Source organism: Anomaloglossus baeobatrachus, chromosome 3 (assembly GCF_048569485.1).
Source record: "Anomaloglossus baeobatrachus isolate aAnoBae1 chromosome 3, aAnoBae1.hap1, whole genome shotgun sequence".
NCBI classification, from domain to species: domain Eukaryota; kingdom Metazoa; phylum Chordata; class Amphibia; order Anura; family Aromobatidae; genus Anomaloglossus; species Anomaloglossus baeobatrachus.
In genome coordinates, this window is record NC_134355.1 from 639,844,780 (window position 1) to 639,870,461 (window position 25,682).

The 25,682-nt window shown below is 50.8% G+C and overlaps 1 protein-coding gene across 1 annotated transcript in view; it reads right to left on the minus strand.

Moving 5' to 3' along the window:
* The window catches only part of WDR35 (WD repeat domain 35), a 262,917-nt gene that overhangs the window by 58,174 nt on the left and 179,061 nt on the right, over positions 1-25,682 (minus strand). The gene's annotated exons all lie outside the window — the stretch shown is intronic.

A 25,682-nucleotide genomic window follows, 5' to 3' on the forward strand; every position in this document is an offset into this window, starting at 1 on the left:
AAGACCCACCTGCACTTACCATAGAGAAATAAGACCCACCTCCACTTCATGTAGAGAGATAAGACCCACCTCCACTTCATGTAGAGAGATAAGACCCACCTCCACTTTATGTAGAGAGATAAGACCCACCTCCACTTCATGTAGAGAGATAAGACCCACCTCCACTTCATGTAGAGAGATAAGACCCACCTCCACTTCATGTAGAGAGATAAGACCCACCTCCACTTCATGTAGAGAGATAAGATCCATCTCCACTTCATGTAGAGAGATAAGACCTAGCTCCACTTCATGTAGAGAGATAAGACCCACCTCCACTTCATGTAGAGAGAGAAGATCCACCTCCACTTCATGTAGAGAGATAAGACCCACCTCCACTTCATGTAGAGAGATAAGACCCATCTCCACTTCATGTAGAGAGATAAGACCCACCTCCACTTCATGTAGAGAGATAAGACCCACCTCCACTTCATGTAGAGAGATAAGACCCACCTCCACTTCATGTAGAGAGATAAGATCCATCTCCACTTCATGTAGAGAGAGAAGATCCATCTCCACTTCATGTACAGATAAAGACCCATAGCCACTTACTGTAGAGAGATGAGACTTACCTCCACTTCATGTAGAGAAATAAGACCCACCTCCACTTCATATAGAGAGATAATACCCATCTCCAATAGAGAGATAAAGATCCATTTCCAGTAAAGAAATAAGACTCACCTCCACTTCTGGTAGAGAGATAAAGACCCATCTCCCCTTCCAATAGAGAGATAAGGCCCACATCCACTTTCAATAAAGAGATAAGACCCATGTCCACATTCAATAGAGAGTTAAGACCCCCATCCACTTTCAATAGAGAGATAAGACCCCCATCCACTTTCAATAGAGAGATAAGACCCCCATCCACTTTCAATAGAGAGATAAGACCCACATCCACTTTCAATAGAGATATAAGACCCACATCCACTTATTGTAGAGATAAAAACCTGCCCTATTTCCAAAGGAGAGATAAACACCCACCTCCACTTCCTCTCAAAAGATAAAAACATAGCCCACTTCCTCTAGAGATAAAAACAAAACATTTCCTGTGCAATGTTAAAGACTCGCCCCCACTTCCTGCAGCAAGACCAAGATCTGCCTCAATTTCCTGTACAAAGTTAAAGATTAGCCTTTAATGCGTCTCGGCATTTTTCTTGCTATAAAAAAAATATATAAATAAATAAATAAATAAATAAAGCATTTCTTAGTATTTCGTCCCAAATTGTGCACATATCTTGCAACTGTGACTTTGAGACTGCCGGAAGAGCAACAGCATAAATAAGCATAAATAAATTGTTTGCAGCACCTTAGGTGAATTCCTAAAACTAGGATAAGGGACGCAAGTCAAATCCAAGGGAACCTCATGGTTAACATGTCACAGAACAGCAACCTGTTTTTTTTTTCAATTTTTCTTTAATCCACCAAGTCAAGCAACGTTCCACCCTACAATTGGGCTTTATATGCTTGATCAAGCACAACTGCAGGGCGAAACGTTGCCTGACTTGGTGGATTAAAGAAAAATTGAAAAAAAAAAAACCCCAGGATGCTGTCTACTTTTCTTCTGTGCCGGAAGAGCAACATCTAATGTCTGAAAAAGCCCACTAAAGGCTAAAAGGAAATGATGGCTACTGTACGGGCCTGTTCATCATAAGAAAAAAAGCCCTAGAGAGGGGCTACAAAAAGAAGAAGTTCTGATTATTTTCCCTCTGTCTTATACAGGACCGGAGTCCCGGGCTGAACTGTCCGTATATTACTGTGATGGGTTTATGGGCTGTGTAACACCTGGGCAAAAGGTGTCCATGTAACAAAAAGCAGCCTTGTGGCGGAGTTTATTTTCATACTTTGCTCCATGTGACGACTGTTTCCATCGGTCCGGCTTCACGCGGCATTCCTGCCACAGTCTAGACCTCAATGTATCTCACATTCCACACCGCCATGCTGGAAGTAACACATACAGTACAAATCCCCTCTATGACCATCGCAGCATAAATCATCTCCTTAATCTGAAAACAATCCCATAAATTAGTCCTTTCACAGGGAGAGAAAAAAATAAAATAGAAAAACAACGTATTTTCCAACTTGAAGAGCAAAGAGGAACCTACAATGCAGACCAAAAGTTTGGACACACCTTCTCATTCAAAGAGTTTTTTTTATTTTCATGACTCTGAAAATTGTAGATTCACATTGAAGGCATCAAAACGATGAATTAACACATGTGGAATGAAATACTTAACAAAACAGTGTGAAACAACTGAAAATATGTCTTATATTCTAGGTTCTTCAAAGTAGCCACCTTTTGCTTTGATTACTGCTTTGCACACTCTTGGCATTCTCTTGAGCTTCAAGAAGTAGTCACCGGAAATGGTTTTCCAACAGTCTTGAAGGAGTTCCCAGAGATACTTAGCACTTGTTGGCCATTTTGCCTTCACTCTGCGGTCCAACTCACACCAAACCATCTCGATTGGGTTCAGGTCTGGTGACTGTGGAGGCCAGGTCATCTGGCGTAGGACCCCATCACTCTCCTTCTTAGTCAAATAGCCCTTACACAGCCTGGAGGTGTGTTTGGGGGTCATTGTCCTGTTGAAAAATAAATGATGGTCCAACTAAACGCAAAACGGATGGAATAGCACGCCGCTGCAAGATGCTGTGGTAGGCATGCTGGTTCTGTATGCCTTCAATTTTGAATAAATCCCCAACAGTGTCACCAGCAAAGCACCCCCACACCATCACACCTCCTCCTCCATGCTTCACGGTGGGAACCAGGCATGTAGAATACATCCGTTTACCTTTTCTGCATCGCACAAAGACTTGTGTTCTTTAGCCCAAACAAGTCTCTTCTTCTTGTTGCCTGTCCTTAGCAGTGGTTTCCTAGCAGCTATTTTACCATGAAGGCTTGCTGCACAATGTCTCCTCTTAACAGTTGTTCTAGAGATGTGTCTGCTGCTAGAACTCTGTGTGGCATTGACCTGGTCTCTAATCTGAGCTGCTGTTAACCTACGATTTCTGAGGCTGGTGACTCGGATAAACTTATCCTCCGCAGCAGAGGTGACTCTTGGTCTTCCTTTTCTGGGGCAGTCTTCATGTGAGCCAGTTTTTTTGTAGCGTTTGATTGTTTATGTCACTGCACTTGGGGACACTTTCAAAGTTTTCCCAATTTTTTGGACTGACTGACCTTCATTTCTTAAAGTAATAATGGCCACTTGTTTTTCTTTACTTAGAATTTGTATTATGGCAAGAAAAAAAACAGCTAACAGTCTATTCAGTAGGACTATCAGCTGTGTATTCACCAGATTCTGCACAACACAACTGATGGTCCCAACCCCATTTATAAGGCAAGAAATCCCACTAATTAAACCTGACAGGGCACACCTGTGAAGTGAAAACCATTTCCGGTGATTACCTCTTGAAGCTCATCAAGAGAATGCCAAGAGTGTGCAAAGCAGTAATCAAAGCAAAAGGTGGCTACTTTGAGGAACCTATAATATAAGACATATTTTCAATTGTTTCACACTTTTTTGTTAAGTATTTCATTCCAATTGTGTTAATTCATAGTTTTGATGTCTTCAATGTGAATCTACAATTTTCAGAGTCATGAAAATAAAGAAAACTCTTTGAATGAGAAGGTGTGTCCAAAACTTTTGGTCTGTACTGTATGTGGTTTGTATATTATTATTTTTTTGGACAGGATACAGCCAGGCCCCTTTCTGTTGGGCCTTGCACTGTAGAGTGTCTGTCCGTGCATGATACATAGTGGGGTACGGCTTGGCAACCCGCCTGATCTAATAGTATGGGCGTCACCTAATAGGCTGCGGGTTTGTGACTGTGTTATCTGCATATGTGAACAGCGCTCTATGCAAGCCACTAGTGTGCAGTTTTATCATATAGCAATCGCCCTCCTCCATTCTATGGAGGTGTGTGTGTGATTTGCTCCTCCTGCACCTGTGATGCTTCCACTTTAGTGGGGGTTTAGCTGTATCCTGCTAGAGTACTAGTTTTTGGCCAGGGCGATGTACATACTGCAGCCCATCTTGCTGTAAGTAATACTTAATTTTTGGAGGATATTTTCCTCTTTTTGTTGCTATGTTTATGGTTTGCATTCCTCCTGAAAATCATTTCTCAGATTGTTCAGTCAACAAAAAAAAGAAGAGATCCTGATTACAGAAAAAAAAAAAAACCAACTAAGCAATAGAAAGTTATTGAACTTTTAATATTTTGCAATAAAACCAAAAAACCCTTTAAAAAAAAAAAGTAGATTTTGGGTACTCACCGTAAAATCTCTTTCTTGGAGCCTTTATTGGGGGACACAGAGACCATGGGTTGTATGCTGCTGCCACTAGGAGGCGACACTAAGCAAAACAAGGAAAACTCCTCCTATGCAGTATACACCCACCAACTGGCAATCGTTCCTCAGTTAGTGAGAAAGCAATGGGAGACAACAGTGAAGAACGAACAATCTTACAGAAGTGAACATTAAACTCAACATTCAACAGTAACATTGAACAGTAACATATGTCCAACACAAGGGCGGGTGCTGTGTCCCCCAATGAAGGCTCCAAGAAAGAGATTTTATGGTGAGTACCCAAAATCTACTTTTCTTTACCGCTTCATTGAGGGACACAGAGACCATGGGACGTCCTAAAGCAGTCCCACGAGTGGGTCTAATGTTACTCTCAGGGCTGACCTCAGTCCACTGCAGCCTGCAGAACTCGTCTACCGAGGCTCGCATCGGAGGATGCGAACGTGTGGACCCTGTAGAACTTTGTGAAAGTGTGGAGCGAAGACCAGGTGGCCGCTTTGCAAAGCTGCGACGCTGGAGCGTGGTGACGGACCGCCCACGAGGCTCCCACCGCCCTGGTGGAATGGGCCGTAATCCTGAGTGGGCGCGTTCTCCCTCTTACCCGGTAGGCTTCCAGTACGGCAGAGCGAATCCATCGCGCAATGGAAAACTTGGAAGCAGGTAGGCCTCTGCGCGGGCCGGACAGAAGCACAAAGAGGGAATCCGACCATCTGAATTGAGACGTCCTGGAAATGTACAAGCGGAGAGCTCTGACCAAGTCCAGCTTGTGGAGCAGAACCTCACGAGGGTGCGAAGGGTTGGGACAAAAGGAGGGAAGAACAATGTCCTCATTAAGATGGAAAGAGGAGACCACCTTGGGCAGAAAGTATGGTACCGGACGGAGGACTACATTATCCTGGTGGAAGACAAGATATGGAGAGCGGCAGGAAAGCGCCGCTAGTTCAGATACCCGCCTGATTGACGTGATGGCAACTAAGAAGGCGACCTTCCAAGAGAGGAACGTTAGAGACACCTCCTGCATAGGTTCGAAGGGGGAATGCTGGAGAACAGACAGAACCAGGTTGAGGTCCCAGGGCTCCACCGGAGGCTGAACGGGGGGCACCGCATGAGCAGCCCCCTGAATGAATGTGCGAACCTGTGAGCGAGAGGCAATCCTCTTTTGAAAGAGAATGGAAAGAGCAGACACTTGGCCCTTGAGAGAGCTGAGTGCTAACCCAGCATCCAGACCAGACTGCAGGAAGGACAACAGAACTGGCAAGGAGAAGGTCATGGCTGTGACCTGGTTAGCTTCGCACCAGCGGAAATAGGCCTTCCACGTACGGTGGTAGATGCGGGAAGAGGAAGGCTTCCGTGCTTTGATCATTGTCTGGACGAGCCTTTCTGAGAATCCCGAGGAAGTTAGTACTGCGGCTTGAACAGCCATGCCGTTAAATTGAGCGACTGTGAATTCTGGTGAAGAAAAGGTCCCTGAGTGAGAAGGTCCGGGACGTCTGGAAGTCTCCACGGAACGTCGGCGAGAAGGTGCACGAGCTCTGCGTACCACGGGCGACGGGGCCAAGAGAATCACCGAAACTCCTTCCGCTTTGATCGTCTTGACTAGCTTGGGGATAAGCGGAAGCGGAGGAAAGAGGTACGGCAGAGAGAACTGTGACCAGGGGATCGCCAGGGCGTCCGTTGCGAGCGCCAGTGGGTCTCTTGCTCTGGAGACGAACTGGGGCACCTTGTGATTCCACCTGGAGGCCAGGAGATCCATGTCGGGGATCCCCCACCTGGAACAGATCTGCTGGAAGATTCTGGGATTGAGGGACCACTCTCCCGCGTCGAGTCCTTCTCGGCTGAGGGAGTCGGCGGCCCAATTGTCCACACCCAGGATGTGGACCGCCGAAATCGCTGGGATGTGCTGTTCGGCCCAGTCGAGGATTTGAGATACCTCCCTCATCGCCGCTCGGCTGCGTGTCCCGCCTTGATGGTTTATGTAGGCCACAGTGGTTGCATTGTCGGACTGCACCCGAACTGGGTGTCCGCGAAGCAGAGCCTTCCAATGAAAGAGAGCTAGGCGAACTGACCTGAGTTCCAAGATGTTGATGGGAAGCTTGGTTTCCGGCTCGGTCCAGCGACCCTGAACTGTGAGGTCCTGGAATGTGGCTCCCCATCCTAGCAGGCTGGCGTCTGTCGTGATGACCTTCCATCGAAGGGGAAGAAATGATCTCCCTTGGAGGGTGAGGGGAGAGCGTTTCCACCATTCCAATGACTCTCTGACTCGAGGAAGAAGCGCAATTGGCCGATCCAGGGAGTGAAGAGACATGTCCCATGTTGCTAGAAGGAGACCCTGAAGAGGGCGAGTATGGAACTGACTGTAGGGCACCGCTTCCATTGACACCACCATCTTCCCGAGAATGCTCATGCAGTACCGAAGAGAGCAACGGGGTGCGCGTTGGAGCTTCCAAATCCCCCTGAGGATAGCTGAGAGCTTGTCCTTGGGCTGAGGAACCCTCGCCTGCATGGTATCGAAGATCATGCCGAGGAATGAGATGCGTTGAGCCGGGATCAGAGATGACTTTGGTCTGTTGATCAACCAGTCGAGATGGGTTAGAGTATCCAGAGTAATGTTGAGACTGTCGTGGCACTCCGACGCCGAGGGAGCCTTGATCAAAATGTCGTCCAGGTACGGGATGGCTAGAATTCCCCGGGTCCGAAGAATAGCCATGACAGTAGCCATCACCTTGGTGAAGACTCTGGGAGCTGTCGAGAGCCCGAATGGGAGAGCAGTGAACTGAAAGTGTTGCTCCTGAACCACGAAGCGTAAGAATCTCTGATGAGCTGGAAAGATCGGGATGTGGAGATAGGCGTCCTGGATGTCCACTGAACAAAGGAACTCCCTGGGTTCCATGGACGCTATCACTGAGCGCAGAGACTCCATGCGGAATCGCCGGAGACGGACCCGCCTGTTGAGGCGCTTGAGATCCAGAATGGGGCGGAGTGTGCCATTCTTCTTCGGTACCACGAAGAGGTTTGAATAAAAACCCCGGAATCTGTCTTGAGGGGGACGGAGGTGATGACCCCAGAGTCTCGCATGGACTGGATGGCTGCGAAGAAGCCCTTGGTGAGGGAGGGGTCCTTGGGTGGTTTGGACTTGACGAAGCGTGAGCATGGGAGAGAAGAAAACTCTATCTTGTAGCCATGAGAGACGACGTCTCGGACCCAGGCGTCATCTATCACGGAAAGCCACGCGCTTCTGAACATGCGGAGACGACCGCCGACCCTGGATGAGGATTCGGGGACGGGAGCCCAGTCATGCAGAGGAGAATCTGTTGGATCTGGACCTGGAGGGCTTGGACTGCTGGCCACGGGAACGCCAGTGGGGTGTTGCCTTAAAGGAGGGCTTCCGTCTCTCCTGACGTGCTGGGGACCGCTCCCGACGTGTGTTGGTGTTGGTAGAAAATTGACGAAAGGGAAAAGCCCGCCGTTTTGGAGGGGCACGGGGGATCCTCCGTTGGGGAAGGAAGGTACTCTTGCCTCCCGTAGCCTCAGAGATGATCTTGTCCAGCTTTTCTCCGAAGAGTCTGGCACCAAAAAAGGGAAGACTGGTGAGAGACTTTTTGGATGCTGAGTCCGCGTTCCACGTTTTAAGCCACAGGGCTCTGCGGATTGCAGTAATGTTGCCGGCTGAAAGGGCTGCGGAAGCAGCAGAGTCGAGGGACGCAGCGACTAGATACTTTCCGGCATGTGCGATCTGACCTGCCAGCTCGGGGCTGGGAGCATCAGCCAGGATACCACGCCGAAGGAGCTTTGCCCAGGCGGAGACAGCCTTGGAGACCCAGGTGGATGCAAAGGCAGGAGTGATGGCAGAGCCGGAGGCTTCAAAGGCCGACCTGGCTAAGGATTCTATGGTCCTGTCCGAGGGATCCTTCAGGGAGGCGCCATCAGACAGCGGCAAGGTGGTGCTGGACGAAAGTCGGGAGATCGGAGGATCCACTGAAGGGGCCACTGACCACTTCTGAAGAAGTTCCGGTGGAAAGGGTTAAAGGACCTGTGCCCGCTTGCGCCTCTGGAAACGCTTGTCAGGATGTTCCCACTGTCTGGAGAAAACGTCCTCAAACTCCCTGTGGTTGCCAAAGCTTCTTGGCAGTTTCTTGGCCCTTTTGAAAGGGACCGATTGACTGGTAGGAGCCGGATCTATATCCTTCACCTCTAGGGTCTGATTGACAGCAATGACCAGACTGTCCATCATACTGGTCAGCTAGGAGATATGTTCAGAGTCCAGATCGGAGTCAGAAACAGAGTCCTGGTCCGAATCTGGGGCTGCCGTAGATGAGGTAGGAGATAGAGAGCGCAATGCTCTGGAGGCCATAGAGGGGCTAGGGGAGCTGGAGGATGACCCCGAGAGGGACTGCTTCCTAGACCTCCTGTGTGTTCTGCCCTGCCGGGCTGGAGGCGCTGCGGGCTCAGACTCGCTCTGGGTCACCGGGGGGACTCCAGAGGTGGAGGCGGGCAGACGCTCTATGGCCGAGGCTAAGGTTTGAGACATCTTAGTTAGGTTGTCCACGGACTGAGAGAGAGCTGAGGCCCACCCAGGCATGGGGGCCGCGTCCTCGTTACGGGCGGTGGGGGGCTCCGTAGTAGTCATGCTAGGGGTGCTACAGGCTAGGCAGATGGGGGAGGACTGCCCTGAGGGAAACTTTTTTAGACAAGAGGTGCAGGCGAAGTGAAGTACTATGGCCTGTGGCTGAGAGCGGGTCGCTCTTGTGCTGGACATGGGACAGCAGGGAGAGAGAATGGAGAGAGAGAAGGGATAGAGCAGAGGATGCCAGGAGGATGGGGACTGGGGAAGGAGCTGCCTCCCAGTGGCAGAGCTTACCCAGACTCTGGCGTCCTGTGTGTGCTGATGCTGCTGTCTGAAGCTGGCGCTGTGTCCTGAAGCTGCAGGCTGAGGGAGCAGAGGTGGGAGCTCCGGAGGGCTGCAGGCTACTGTGTGGGGAGCTGCACCGGAACGCTGCCGCTGCCCAGAGGGATCTCAGGCTGTAATGGCGCTGCTGAGGAGTCCGGGCTGGGGGAGGAGCGGTAAAGAAGCGCGAAAAAACGGCGCGCTGCAGGGAGCCGGGATTGGCTGATAGTAAGGAGAGCCGGGAGTGGGCAGAAAGAGCGCGCAGGGGCCTGCAGGGAATGGCTGCTAGAGCGGGCGGGCCTGCTGGAAAGGAAGGACCCATGCGATAGGCCGGCCGGGAGGGGGCGTGGCCGGACGGGAGCTAGGCCTGGAGAGAAGCCGGGGGCTAAATATTGGAGTGAGACCGCAGGGGTAGCCGGAGAACGGCGCCGAGGACGAAAGCGGGGCAGAGCCTGTCTGAAGGGGGGCTGACCGGGGGTAAGCTATGCTAATGGATCATAAATCTTTCTTCCCCCCCCCTTTTTTTTTTTGATTTTAATTACACGGAGCCCCCCATGACCCGGGACAAGGGATGGGTACCTGTCCCGATGGCTGGAAGTCCTCCTGATCCTGTGCTTGATCCTGGCCTCCTGGGAGATACGTAGGGAGACGGTAATCTTCAGGTAATTTTTCGTCTCTCCTCCCTGATCAGGCCGGCTGTGGAGGGCGAGCGTGCAGGGGGAGGGGGGAAAGGACCATCCGCCTGTCCCTCTGTGCGGATGCCCCCCAAACAGTCTTGAGAGTGTTAGGGGGGTAGGGTGCTGCCAGACAGACACGGAGGACAACGGAAGTGGCGGACGGACCCCACTTCTGTGTGACCGGTCTCTATGGGGGAGAGCAGGGTGAGCTATTACACCCTGTCGCCCTACGAGCTGTGTCTGAAACGAAAAAGGGGAAAAAATTAAAAATACAAACCTAAGGGGCTGGGAGCAGCCCCAAGTGTGTCCACCTCCTATGGACACTAAGCTTAAACTGAGGAACGATTGCCAGTTGGTGGGTGTATACTGCATAGGAGACGTTTTCCTTGTTTTGCTTAGTGTCGCCTCCTAGTGGCAGCAGCATACAACCCATGGTCTCTGTGTCCCCCAATGAAGCGATAAAGAAAAAAATGTTTTTAGCCCTTGTAAACTCCTTCCTGACCAGGCAAATTTAGTTTTTTTTCTTTTTTTATTTTATTTTTTTGCCCTTTAGTTTTAAGTTAATAGTCCAAACCTTTTTATTTTTTTCCTTTAACACAGACGTTTGAGAGCTTGTTTTTTGCAGGATGAGTAGTATTTTTAATCACACCTTTCATTTTATCATATAAAGCCCTGATAATTGGGGGGAAAAAAAATTCTGCCAAAAATGTTTGTTTTTTGTTTTTATAGCGTTCATTGAATAGCAAAAATGAGTAAAAATGAGCAGGTAACATAACTTGTCAAAGGTCAGTACGATTATAGGGATACTAAAATTGCACATTTTTTCATGTAATTTAACCCCTACACCCCCCAACCTGTTTTCACCTTCCTGACCAGGCCAAATTTTTCAATTCTAATTAAAGAATGTACGTCTGGAACACCAATGGTGTGAACAAGGTGCAAGACTCAAAAACATACAACCATGCAATAAGGTAAAGAGTTTCACACAAGTCACACTTTTTCAGATAGTTCACTGTAATTTGCAGTCTAGCATTCCCATAGCAGTTTTGCTTTTCATCATTCCCATATACATTGTGACTGGTGTGCAACTCTTTATCCTATTGTATAGATATGTTTTTGAGTCTTGCACCTTGTTCACACCATTGGTGTTCCAGACATACATTCTTTAGTTAGTATACACTCTTTGTCTGAGAACCCTGCCCCACTCATAGCCATGTGTCTTATTTCACATATATAGCTTGGTCCTTTGCTTCTCATACAGAGCAAGTTTTTTAACTGCAGGTAAGGTCACACACAGGTTATGGACCCCGAAAATAAAAATTACCTTGGCGTGGTTTTGGGGCTCTTTTGCATTGATCAATACAATGGCTAAACATCTCTTATATTCCATTATTCATAGCAGTTATGCACATTCCATTTTCTTGTTTTTCATTTTTTCAGATAGTTAATTGTATTTTTTACTCTAGTATTCCCATAGCAGTTCTGCTTTTCATTATTCCCATATACATTGTGAAAAGTGTGCAACGCTTTATCCTATTGTAAATTTTACAATTCTGACTAGTATCACTTTATGAAGGAATAACTCTGGAACGCTTCAATATTTCTCAGAACTTTGAATTTTTAAGCTTTTTAACCAGATAGTTATATCACACAAATTTGTTCATAAATAACATTTCCCACATGTCTACTTTAGTTAGAAGAGTATCAGCAATTTCTCATTTTTCCAAGAAAATTCACAAAACCAATGTTTTAGGGACCGCATCACATTTGACTTTGAGAGGTACATGCGACAGAAATTACCCCAAAGTGACACCACTCTGAATACTGTACCCCTCATACTGCTCAAAACCACATCCAAATAGTTTATTAATCCCTCAAGTGCTTCAAAGGAACTAAAGCAATGTGGAAGAAAAAAAAGAGAATTTTGTTTACTTACCGTAAATTCTTTTTCTTATAGTTCCGGATTGGGAGACCCAGACCATGGGTGTTTAGCTTCTGCCTCCGGAGGACACACAAAGTACTACACTTAAAAGTGTAGCTCTTCCCTCTGAGCTTATACATCCCCTGGTGAGCAGACCCAGCCAGTTTAGTGCAAAAGCTGAAGGAGCATAGCCACCCACAAGTAGAACAGAGCAAAACCCGAAACAACCGGAGACTCTGTCCACGACAACAGCCGGTGATAACACGCGGAACAAGAAAATTGCCAACAGGCAACAGGGAGGGAGCTGGGTCTCCCATGTCGGAACTATAAGAAAAAGAATTTACGATAAGTAAACAAAATTCTCTTTTTCTTTATCGTTCCTTTGGGAGACCCAGACAATGGGATGTTCCAAAGCAGTCCCTGGGTGGGAAATAAACAGAAAAAAACTAAGAAGTAGGCAGAACCTAACTTCACAAATGGGCGACAGCCGCCTGAAGGATGCGTCTGCCCAAGCTCCTATCTGCCGAAGCATGAGCATGCACTTGGTAGTGCTTCGAAAAGGTATGCAGGCTAGTCCAAGTGGCAGCCTGACAGACTTGTTGAGCCGTACCCTGGTGCCTAAAAGCCCAAGAGGCACCGACAGCTCTGGTCGAGTGTGCCTTGATCCCCGGCGGGGGAGGCACCTGAGTACTCTGGTAGGCGTCCGAAATGGTCGATCTAATCCAACGGGCTAAGGTCGGCTTAGAAGCAGAGAGGCCCTTGAGCTGACCTGTGGTTAGCACGAAAAGAGAAGTGCACCGCCTAAGTGCAGCGGTGCGAGACACATAGATCCAGAGAGCACGCACCAGATCCAGAGTATGTAGCGCTTTTTCAAAGCGATGAACAGGAGCCGGAAAAAAGGAAGGTAGGGTAATGTCCTGGTTAAGGTGGAAGGGAGAGACCACCTTAGGAAGAAAGTCCGGAGTCGGACGGAGAACCACCTTGTCTTGATGAAAAACCAAAAAAGGTGACTCCGAAGAGAGCGCAGCCAAATCAGAGACTCTCCTGAGGGAAGTTATGGCCACCAGAAAGGCCACTTTCTGTGAAAGACGATACAAGGAAACTTCCCTAAGAGGCTCAAAGGGAGGTTTCTGCAGAACCGTGAGAACCAAATTAAGGTCCCAGGGATCTAAGGGCCGCCGGTAAGGCGGAATGATGTGAGACGCGCCCTGCATGAAGGTGCGGACCTGAGCCAGCCGAGCGAGACGCCGCTGGAACAGAACTGACAGAGCTGAGACTTGTCCCTTGAGAGAGTTGAGGGACAGGCCTAGCTGCAGACCGGACTGTAGAAAAGACAGAAGGGTCGGCAAGGAGAAAGGCCAAGGAGGATGGTCGGTAGAGCGACACCAGGACAGGAAAATTCTCCAAGTCCTGTGATAGATCTTAGCGGAGGAAGACTTACGGGCCCGAGTCATAGTGGAGATGACTTCAGGAGGAATACCAGAAGCCGTCAAAATCCAGGACTCAAGAGCCACGCCGTTAATTTGAGAGCCGCAGAATTCTGGCGGAAAAACGGACCTTGCGAGAGTAGGTCTGGACGGTCCGGGAGATGCCACGGCATCTCTACGGACAGATAGAGCAGGTCTGGATACCAAGCTCGACTGGGCCAGTCCGGTGCAATGAGGATGACTCGACGGCCCTCCATTCTGATCTTGCGCAAGGACTCTGGGCAAGAGAGCTAGAGGGGGAAAAACGTAGGACAGACGAAACTGGGACCAGTTTAGAACCAGAGCGTCCGCGGCGAATGCCTGAGGATCGTGGGAGCGAGCCACGTAAACAGGAACTTTGTTGTTGTGACGGGATGCCATTAGGTCCACGTCCGGAGTGCCCCATCTGCGGCAGATTGACTGAAACACTGCCGGGTGCAGGGACCACTCGCCACCGTCCACAGTTTAACGGCTGAGATAATCTGCATCCCAGTTTTCCACGCCTGGGATGTGGACTGCAGATATGGTGGACTTGGAGTCCTCCACCCATTGAAGGATGCGTTGTACCTCCAACACTGCCAGGCGGCTGCGTGCCCCGCCTTAGTGATTGATGTAGGCAACCGCTGTCGCGTTGTCTGACTGGACTCGAATGTGCCTGCCCGCCAACAGGTGGTGAAAAGCTAGGAGAGCTAGAAGTACGACTCTGGTTTCCAGCACATTGATCGAAAGGGCTGACTCGGACGGAGTCCAAGTGCCCTGCGCTCGTTGGTGGAGACATACCGCTCCCCAGCCGGATAGACTGGCATCCGTGGTGAGGATCACCCAGGACGGGGCCAGGAAGGAGCGTCCCTGAGACAGAGAGAGGGGCCGAAGCCACCACTGAAGAGAGCTCCTGGTCTGTGGCGACAGAGCCACCAACCTGTGCAAGGAAGAAGTCCGCTTGTCCAAACAGCGGAGAATGTCCAGCTGCAGAGGACGCAGATGGAACTGGGCAAAGGGAACCGCTTCCATTGACGCCACCATCTGACCCAGCACCTGCATGAGGTGCCTGATGGAATGACGGCGGGCCCTCAGCAGAGAGCGCACCGCCATATGGAGGGACTGCTGCTTGACTAAGGGCAGCTTGACAAGTGCCGGCAGAGTCTCGAATTGCATCCCTAGGTACGTGAGTTTTTGGGTCGGGGTCAGAGTAGACTTGGGCAGATTGACAAGCCACCCGAATTGAACAAGAGTGGCGAGAGTGAGCGAGACACTCCGCTGACAGTCTGCGCTGGATGAAGCCTTGACAAGAAGGTCGTCCAGGTAAGGAATTACTGCCAACCCCTGGAGGTGCAGGACCACAACCACTGCTGCCATGACCTTGGTGAATACTCGAGGGGCCGTGGCTAACCCGAAGGGGAGAGCCACGAATTGGAAATGTTCCTCTCCGATTGCAAAACGTAGCCAACGCTGGTGTGAAACTGCAATTGGCACATGCAGATAGGCATCTCTGATGTCGATGGATGCCAGGAAATCTCCTTGGGTCATTGAGGCAATGACTGATCGCAGAGACTCCATGCGAAAATGCCGCACCTGAACATGCTTGTTGAGAAGCTTGAGATCCAGGATGGGCTGGAAGGAACCGTCCTTTTTGGGGACTAGGAAGAGATTTGAATATAAACCTCTGAACCGTTCCCTGGCGGGAACCGGCACAATTACTCCGTTGGCCTGCAAGGATGCCACGGCCTGAGAGAAGGCGGCGGCCTTGGAGCAGGGGGGAGTTGACAGAAAAAATCTGTTTGGCGGGCTGGAAGAGAACTCTATCCTGTAGCCGTGGGAGATGATATTCCTCACCCACTGGTCGGAGACGTGTTGAAACCACACGTCGCCAAAGTGGGAGAGCCTGCCACCGACCAAGGACGTTGCTGGCTCGGCCAGATAGTCAAGAGGAGGCTGCCTTGGTGGCAGCAGCTCCTGCGGACCCTTGTGGACGCGGCTTCTTGCGCCAGGTGGGCTTCTGGTCCTTGGCCGACTTAGTGGACGAGGCCGAGGGCTTAGAGGATGACCAGTTAGAGGAACGAAAGGAACGAAACCTCGACTGGTTCCTGCCCTGGACAGGTTTCCTGGCTTTAGTCTGTGGCAAGGAAGTACTCTTCCCGCCAGTAGCCTCCTTAATAATTTCATCCAGCTGTTCACCGAACAGCCTGGACCCAGCAAATGGGAGCCCAGCAAGGTACTTCTTTGAGGAAGCATCCGCCTTCCACTCACGAAGCCACAAGATCCTGCGGATAGCGAGGGAATTGGCGGAGGCCACCGCAGTGCGGTGAGAGGCCTCCAGCATGGCAGACATGGCGTAGGCTGAAAAGGCTGAAGCCTGGGAAGTTAAAGCAACCAATTCAGGCATAGAGTCCCTAGTGAGGGTATGCATCTCCTCCAGAGAAGCAGAGATGGCTTTGAGAGCCCACACTGCAGCAAAAGATGGGGAGAACGAGGCCCCTGTCGCCTCATAGACAGACCTTGCCAGGAGGTCAACCTGGCGGTCAGTGGGATCCTTGAGTGAGGTGCCATCAGCCACCGACACAACGGTCCGGGCTGAGAGTCTAGACACCGGAGGGTCCACCTTTGGTGAGAGAGCCCACTCCTTGACCACCTCTGGTGGAAAAGGAAAACGGTCATCAGAACCACGCTTTGGGAAGCGTTTGTCAGGACAGGCTCTGGGCTTGGACACAGTGGTCTGAAAACTGGAGTGGTTAAAGAACACACTCCTTGGTCTCTTAGGCAAAGTAAACTGGTGCTTTTCTGCCAGAGAGGGTTGCTCCTCTGATACTGGCGGATTGAGGTCCAGTACAGTATTAATGGACGCAATCAAATCACTAACATCTGCATCCCCCTCAGTCAGATCAATGGGGCACATGGAGGTAGCGTCCGAGCCCCCAGTAAAGACATCCTCCTCGTCCTGCGAATCGGCTCGTGAATCGGAGCCGCGGGACGAGGAAGGAGAGGGGTCCCTGCATTTCCTTTTAGGAGGACGGGGTCTGGGAGCAGATGAAGAATCCTCTGTGAGCTCTGGAGAGCGAGCCGAAGCAGCAGAGGCACCCTGTGAAGGGGGCTGATGCATGCTCAGCAGAGTACGGGACAGCTGTCCCATGGAGTCAGCAAAGGACTGGGAGATAGACTTAGTAAACAATTCTACCCAAGCCGGGGGTTCAGCCACCGGGGCCGGAGCAGCCTGAGGGACCACTGGGGAGACTCCAGGCTGTGGCACCACCATGTTAGAGCAGGCATCACAATGAGGATATGTGCTCGGTTCAGGCAGTACGAGCTTACATGCAGTGCATATGGAGTACAGCCTTGCAGCCTTGCTCCTAGTGTGAGACATGCTGCTGAGGTGGAGGCTCTGCAGTAAGAACACACTCCTTCAGAATGACCCCCAGAGAGTGTATAATAAAGTCCACAACCAGAGGTTGTGGCTTACCAGACCGATTTGTATGCCCTCCGGATTCCACAGCTCGGACCCCCAGACAGGTTGCAGAGATGCAGCAGCCAGCGCCGATCAGTGTGAGAACGCTGAGAAAATGGCGCCGGAGTGAGGAGGGGGGGGCGGGGCCTAGTCCAAGAGCGGGAACCGGAGGGCCAAGGGGATATACAGGGGAGGGAAACATCTCCTCAGAGAGGAGTGTCCTCCCCTCTGCTGAACGGCCGGTGGGCGGCGCCGCACTGTCCCTCTGCATGACTGACATGCAGGGGCAGTGAAACCGAAAGTAGGCCGCAGCTGAAGCCGGGGACTAAATTTTACAGTGCGGCCGGCAAGCAGGCACCCTCGGCGCGGTTCTCAGGGGAAACCCAGAGAACCGGCCGGAAATGTCACCAAAATAACTCACACACTCTCCCCAACAATAAAAAATGCAAGGGACCCCCTGACAATAACGTCTCAATACTTAGCTTGAGAGACGCAGGGCCAGGTCCCTGAGGGATGAGTGCTCCGTCCGGCAGGGTCCTGAGAGGGCTGCGGATGGAGACCGGTCTCCTGCAAAGCAGTGAGAACCGTGCTGGCTCCCACTTCAAGCCAGAGCCCGAGGGATGGTGAAGGAGCGCGGCATGTAAAGGCTCCAGCCTTGAAATCAACCTTAACAGCACCGCCGACACAGTGGGGTGAGAAGGGACATGCCGGGGGTCCAGCTTGGACCCGCTTTTCTTCCAACTCTTTAAAATCAAAAATCAAAAATCAGATGAAAATGCATGTGTGATCCTCCTGAACACAAAGCATTGAACTGGCTAGATTTGGTCATCCAGGGGGTGTATATGCTCGGAGGGAGGAGCTACACTTTTTAGTGTAGTACTTTGTGTGTCCTCCGGAGGCAGAAGCTATACACCCATGGTCTGGGTCTCCCATAAGGAACGATGAAGAAAATTTGTTGAGCAATTTCTCTGGAGTACAGTGATACCCCATATGTGGTGGAAAACTACTGTTTGGGCTCACAACAGGGCTTGGAAGTGAAGGAGCGCTATTAGAATTTTGGAGCGCCATAGGGACCTACAGGACTGATTGACTGGAATAAATAGCGAACCCAAAGTCGCGCTTAAAGAGCCCCAAATGTGCCTAAATAGTAGAAACTCCCCCACAAGTGACCCCATTTTAGAAACTAAACCACTCACTGAGTTTATCTAGAGGTGTGGTGTAGTGAGCACCTTGAACTCACAGGTGCTTAACAGAATATGGGGAACGTTGAGCTGTGAAAATGAAAAAATACATTTTTCCCACAAACATGTTGCTTTAATGCCTATTTTTTCATGTTCACAAGGGTACCAGGAGATAACAGACCATATAATTTGTTGTGCAATATCTCCAGAGTACACCGATACCCCATTTGTGGTGGAAGAAGGGAATTTTGTTTACTTACCGTAAATTCCTTTTCTTCTAGCTCCAATTGGGAGACCCAGACAATTGGGTGTATAGCTACTGCCTCCGGAGGCCACACAAAGTATTACACTTAAAAGTGTAAGGCCCCTCCCCTTCTGCCTATACACCCCCCGTGGGATCACGGGCTCCTCAGTTTTAGTGCCAAAGCAAGAAGGAGGAAAGCCAATAACTGGTTTAAAAACCAAATTCAATCCGAAGGAATATCGGAGAACTGAAACCATTCAACATGAACAACATGTGTACCCGAAAAAACAAAAAGCCCGAAGGAAACAGGGCGGGTGCTGGGTCTCCCAATTGGAGCTAGAAGAAAAGGAATTTACGGTGAGTAAACAAAATTCCCTTCTTCTTTGTCGCTCCATTGGGAGACCCAGACAATTGGGACGTCCAAAAGCAGTCCCTGGGTGGGTAAAATAATATCTCGTGATAGGGCCGTAAAAACGGCCCTTTCCTACATGGGGGCAATCGCCGCCTGAAGGACTTGTCTACCTAGGCTGGCGTCCGCCGAAGCGTAGGTATGCACCTGATAATACTTGGTAAAAGTGTGCAGACTCGACCAGGTAGCCGCCTGGCACACCTGCTGAGCCGTAGCCTGGTGCCGTAATGCCCAGGACGCACCCACGGCTCTGGTAGAATGGGCCTTCAGCCCTGAGGGAACCGGAAGCCCAGCAGGACGGTAGGCTTCAAGAATTGGTTCCTTAATCCACCGAGCCAGGGTGGATTTGGAAGCTTGCGACCCTTTACGCTGACCAGCGACAAGGACAAAGAGTGCATCCGAGCGGCGCAGGGGCGCCGTGCGGAAAATGTAGATTCTGAGTGCTCTCACCAGATCCAACAAATGCAAATCCTTTTCACATTGATGAACTGGATGAGGACACAAAGAAGGTAAGGCGATATCCTGATTGAGATGAAAGGGGGAATACCACCTTAGGGAGAAACTCCGGAATCGGGCGCAGAACCACCTTGTCCTGGTGAAACACCAGGAAGGGAGATTTGCATGACAGCGTCTCCGAATAGACGTGACCGCTACTAGAAAGGCCACTTTCTGTGAAAGGCGAGAAAGGGAAACATCCCTCATAGGCTCGAAAGGCGGCTTCTGGAGAGCGATTAGAACCCTGTACAGATCCCAGGGCTCTAACGGCCGCTTGTAAGGAGGGACGATATGACAAACCCCTTGCAGGAACGTGCGTACCTGAGGAAGTCGTGCTAGGCGCTTCTGAAAAAATACAGATAGCGCTGAGACTTGTCCTTTAAGGGAGCCGAGCGACAAACCTTTTTCCAAACCGGATTGCAGGAAGGAAAGAAAAGTAGGCAATGCAAATGGCCAGGGAGAAACTCCCTGAGGAGAGCACCAAGATAAGAATATCTTCCACGTCCTGTGGTAGATCTTGGCGGAGGTTGGTTTTCTAGCCTGTCTCATGGTGGCAATGACCTCTTGAGATAATCCTGAAGACGCTAGGATCCAGGACTCAATGGCCACACAGTCAGGTTCAGGGCCGCAGAATTCAGATGGAAAAACGGCCCTTGAGACAGCAAGTCTGGTCGGTCTGGTAGTGCCCACGGTTGGCCTACCGTGAGGTGCCACAGATCCGGGTACCACGACCTCCTCGGCCAGTCTGGAGCGACGAGGATGGCGCGACGGCAGTCGGACCTGATCTTGCGCAGCACTCTGGGCAACAGTGCCAGAGGTGGGAACACATAAGGTAGCCGGAACTGCGACCAATCTTGAACTAAGGCGTCCGCCGCCAGAGTTCGGTGATCGTGAGACCGTGCCATGAAGGCCGGGACCTTGTTGTTGTGCCGGGACGCCATTAGGTCGACGTCCGGCATCCCCCAGCGGCGACAGATCTCCTGAAACACGTCCGGGTGAAGAGACCATTCCCCTGCGTCCATACCCTGGCGACTGAGGAAGTCTGCTTCCCAGTTTTCCACGCCTGGGATGTGAGCTGCGGATATGGTGGATGCCGTGTCTTCCACCCACGTCAGAATCCGCCGGACGTCCTGGAAGGCTTGCCGACTGCGTGTTCCTCCTTGGTGGTTGATGTATGCCACCGCTGTGGAGTTGTCCTACTGAATTCGGATCTGCTTGCCTTCCAGCCACTGCTGGAAGGCTTGTAGGGCAAGATACACTGTTTTGATTTCCAGAACATTGATCTGAAGGGTGGACTCTTGCTGAGTCCACGTACCTTGAGCCCTGTGGTGGAGAAAAACTGCTCCCCACCCTGATAGACTCGCGTCTGTCGTGACCACCGCCCAGGATGGGGTTAGGAAGGACTTTCCTTTTGACAATGAGGTGGGAAGAAGCCACCACCGAAGAGATTCCTTGGCCGCCTGAGAAAGGGAGACGTTCCTGTCGAGGGACGTCGACTTCCCGTCCCATTGGCGGAGAATATCCCATTGTAGTGGACGCAGATGAAACTGCGCGAAAGGGACTGCCTCCATTGTTGCTACCATCTTCCCTAGGAAGTGCAAGAGGCGTCTCAAGGGGTGTGACTGGCCTTGAAGGAGAGATTGCACCCCTGTCTGTAGTGAACGTTGTTTGTCCAGCGGAAGCTTCACTATCGCTGAGAGAGTATGAAACTCCATGCCAAGATATGTTAGCGATTGGGTCGGGGTCAGATTTGACTTTGAAAAGTTGATGATCCACCCGAAACTCTGGAGAGTCTCCAGCGCAACGTTCAGGCAGTGTTGGCATGCCTCTTGAGAGGGTGCCTTGACAAGTAGATCATCCAAATACGGGATCACAGAGTGACCTTGAGAGTGCAGGACTGCTACTACTGCTGCCATGACCTTGGTGAAGACCCGTGGGGCTGTCGCCAGCCCGAAAGGCAGAGCTACGAACTGAAGGTGTTCGTCTCCTATAACAAAGCGTAGAAAACGCTGGTGCTCTGGAGCAATCGGCACGTGGAGATAAGCATCTTTGATGTCTATTGATGCTAGGAAATCTCCTTGAGACATTGAGGCGATGACGGAGCGGAGGGATTCCATCCGGAACCGCCTGGTTTTCACGTGCTTGTTAAGCAGTTTTAGATCCAGAACGGGACGGAAAGACCCGTCCTTTTTTGGCACCACAAACAAATTGGAGTAAAAACCGTGACCTTGCTCCTGAAGAGGAACAGGGGTCACCACTCCTTCTGCCTTTAGAGTGCACACCGCTTGCAGAAGAGCATCGGCTCGGTCGGAAGGTGGAGAAGTTCTGAAGAATCGAGTTGGAGGACGAGAACTGAACTCTATCCTGTACCCGTGAGACAGAATGTTTCTCACCCAACGGTCTTTGACTTGTGGCAGCCAAATGTCGCCAAAGCGGGAGAGCCTGCCACCGACCGAGGATGCGGAGAGAGGAGGCCGAAAGCCATGAGGAAGCCGCCTTGGTAGCGGGTCTTCCGGCTGTCTTTTTTGGGCATGACTGAGCCCGCCAAGAATCTGAGCTCCTCTGATCCTTTTGAGTCCTTTTGGACGAGGAAAATTGGGACCTGCCCGAGCCTCGAAAGGACCGAAACCCCGACTGTCCCCCCCTGTTGGGGTTTGTTTGGTTTGGGCTGGGGTAAGGATGAATCCTTACCCTTGGACTGTTTAATGATTTCATCCAATCGCTCACCAAACAGTCGGTCACCAGAAAATGGCAAACTGGTTAAGCACTTTTTGGAAGCAGAATCTGCCTTCCATTCCCTTAACCACAAGGTTCTGCGTAAAACCACGGAGTTGGCGGACGCCACTGCCGTACGGCTCGTAGAGTCCAGGACAGCATTAATCGCGTAGGACGCAAATGCAGACATTTGAGAGGTTAAGGATGCCACCTGCGGAACAGATGTACGTGTGACCGTGTCAATCTGTGTAAGACCAGCTGAAATAGCTTGGAGTGCCCATACAGCAGCGAATGCTGGAGCAAACGACGCGCCGATAGCTTCATAGATGGATTTCAACCAGAGCTCCATCTGTCTGTCAGTGGCATCTTTAAGTGCAGCTCCATCTTCCACTGCAACTATGGATCTAGCCGCAAGCCTGGAGATTGGAGGATCCACCTTGGGACACTGGGTCCAGCCCTTGACCACGTCAGGGGGAAAGGGATAACGTGTATCCTTAAGCCGTTTGGAGAAAAGCTTATCTGGATAAGCGTGGTGTTTCTGGACTGCCTCTCTAAAGTCAGAGTGGTCCAGAAAAGTACTTAATTTACGCTTGGGATACTTGAAATGGAATTTCTCCTGCTGTGAAGCTGACTCCTCCACTGGAGGAGCTGGGGGAGAAATATCCAACATTCTATTGATGGACGCTATAAGATCATTCACTATGGCGTCACCATCAGGAGTATCCAGATTGAGAGCGGTCTCAGGATCAGAATCCTGATCAGCTACCTCCGCCTCATCATACAGAGAGTCCTCCTGCTGGGACCCTGACCAGTGTGATGAAGTCGAGGGTCGCTCATAGCGAGCTCGCTTAGGCTGCCTGGGACTGTCGTCCGTGTCAGAGCCTTCACCCTGGGATGCATGGGACAGCCCCGGAACCCGGAGCTGTTCCAACTGAGGGGGACCAGGGAGCAATGATTCAACAGTGCCCATGGTCTGAGTTACTGGTCTAGACTGCAAAGTTTCTAGAATTTTAGTCATAGTCACAGACAATCTATCAGCAAAACTGCAACCTCCGTCCCCGTCACCTGGACAGTATTCACAGGTGGTTCTCCCTGGGTCACCTCTAGCAGAGGCCCCGGCCGAGCAGTTGCCACAGGGGCCGAGCACTGCACATAGTGGGGGTCAGTGGAACCTGCCGGTAGAGTAGCCTCACATGCGGTACAAGCAGCATAGAAAGCCTGTGCCTTGGCACCCTTGCTTTTTGCGGATGACATGCTGTTGTCTCCTCTGAGCAATCTAGGAGGGTATATAGCCAAGAATCACCAGCGAACGTACAGTGCAATGTATAGCATGCAAGCATAAAAATACAAATGTACACTTCGGCACTAGTGGGGTCAGCACCAGAGGTGCCGCTTACCGCCCGCTCAAACGCGGGTGTGTGGTCGCCCGAATCCCGTGTCTGGGTCTCCCAGAACTTGTCTCCCCTCTCCAGCTCAGACTGCACACAGGAATGGCTGCCGGCGTTCTGTGAAGAGGGGCGGACCGTGGGCGTGCCTCAGACAAAGTGCGGGAAACTGGCGTCCCACTGTGCCCAGTGTGAGGGCTGGAGTATGTAAAGTAGACTCCAGCCCTCTGCGCTGATGTTCTGTACAGCGTCCCGCCCTTCCCCTGACTGGCAGGCCTGGGGGCGGGAACGAAACGAAACTAGGCCGCAAAAGCCGGGGACTCGAGTAATAAGCGCGGCCGTCATATATGCACGGCCAGCGCGGAAGTCCCCGGCGCACCACAAGTCCCAGCCGCGCCGCAGCGTAAACTGACAGCAGCGGCCGGCGCGGCCGTTCCCAATACATTAACTCACTCAGCAGAGCTGTAGTGAGTAGTGGCACAAGCGCGCAGCGCTGTTGTCCCCGGCGCACTAACACACCCAGCAATGCTGCAGTGTGTCTGCGCGCGGTCTGTACGGGGACACAGAGTACCTTGACGTAGCAGGGCCATGTCCCTGACGATACTCAGCTCCATATCCAGCAGAATCCCCAGCGGCTGTGGATGGAGCACGGTCTCAGTGCCTGGAGACCGGTAAAATCCCACTTCACCCAGAGCCATAAGGGGGATGGGGAAGGAAGCAGCATGTGGGCTCCAGCCTCCGTACCCGCAATGGGTACCTCAACCTTAACAAACACCGCCGACAAAAGTGGGGTGAGAAGGGAGCATGCTGGGGGCCCTAGTATGGGCCCTCTTTTCTTCCATCCGACATAGTCAGCAGCTGCTGCTGACTAAACAGTGGAGCTATGCGTGGATGTCTGACCTCCTTCGCACAAAGCATGAAAACTGAGGAGCCCGTGATCCCACGGGGGGTGTATAGGCAGAAGGGGAGGGGCCTTACACTTTTAAGTGTAATACTTTGTGTGGCCTCCGGAGGCAGTAGCTATACACCCAATTGTCTGGGTCTCCCAATGGAGCGACAAAGAAAACTATTGTTTGGGTGCACGGTAAGGATCGGAAGGGAAGGAGCACCATTTTGCCTGGAAAAGATAGCAGACGCCACGTCACATTTGAAGATCCCCACCTCTCAAGGAATTCATCTACGGGTGTAGTGAGCAATTTTAATTTCATTGCTGATACAATACATTGCAATGCACCAAGATTGTAATACATTATACGTGTTAGTGCTGCAGTGACAGAAGCCTCTTAAGGCCACTTTACACGCACGCCATCGCTAACAAGATGTGACGCACATCCGGCCTCGTTAGCGACGTCATTGCGTGTGAAACGTACAAACGACCGCTAACAATCAAAAATACTCACTTTATCGTTGATCGTTAACACGTCATTCTAATCCCAAATATCGTTGATGGTGCAGGACGCAGGTTGTTGACACCGCAGGAACGAGGAACATCGTACCTGCGGCCACCGGCAATAAGGAAGGAAGGAGGTGGGCGGGATGTTCCATCCGCTCATCTCCGCCCCTCCGCTTCTATTGGGCGGCCGCTTAGTGACGCTGCTGTGACGCCGAACGAACCTCCCCCTTAAAGGAGAGATTGTTCAGCGGCAACAGCGACGTCGGTGAGCAGGTAATTGCGTGTGACGCTGCCGTAGCGATATTGTTCACTACAGCAGCGATCACCCCGTGACGCGCCACCGACGTGGGCGGTTGCTATCGCTCGCGACATCGCTAGCGATGTCGCACCGTGTAAAGCCCGCTTTAGACCCTGCTCCTGTATATCGTGTAGCTATATAAAAAGCTATGTTCTTCTAATATGCGCACAATTCATGAACCGTGAAAGTCATTTAAAGAGTATGATTCAATAGACAGCAACGGATATCAAAAGACAAAAAAGAAAAGTGACTTATAATAATAATAATTGGAAAAAAAAAAAAAAGATGAATTGTTTTTTAAAGGTCTGTTCACACTAGAAAAAGGATTTTCCTCAAGAAATTTCTTGAGAGTCTGAAAGAGTAGTGCACTTGCGGTCAAAAAACACACCAATAATGCAGAGAAAAACGCATGCGTTTTTACCACGGTTTTGTGCGTTTTTTCCGCAGGTTGGTTTCTGCGTTTTTTTTACCATTTTATCTATGGCAAAAAACTCAGGTACCTGCAGAAAAGAAGTGACATGCTCATTCTTCTTCTCAAGAAATTCTACAGAAAAAATGTTCTTGAGGAAAAAACGCAGTGTGCGCACAGCTATTTTTTTTTTATCCATAGGTTTTGCTGGGGAATGTCTGCAGAAAGGTTACAACCATTTTTCAAGAAATTTCTGCAGCAAAAACGCAAAAAAAAAAAAAACATGGGTAAAAACGCAGTGTGTGAACAAGGCCTAAGTGTTCAATTTCCCTGCAAGGAGGGGGGGAAGGATACAATATTATAAAATTCCCATAAAAATGATAGGGTGTTCTTGTAATGTACAGACCCGCCATGTCCTTCCGGCGTATCTTT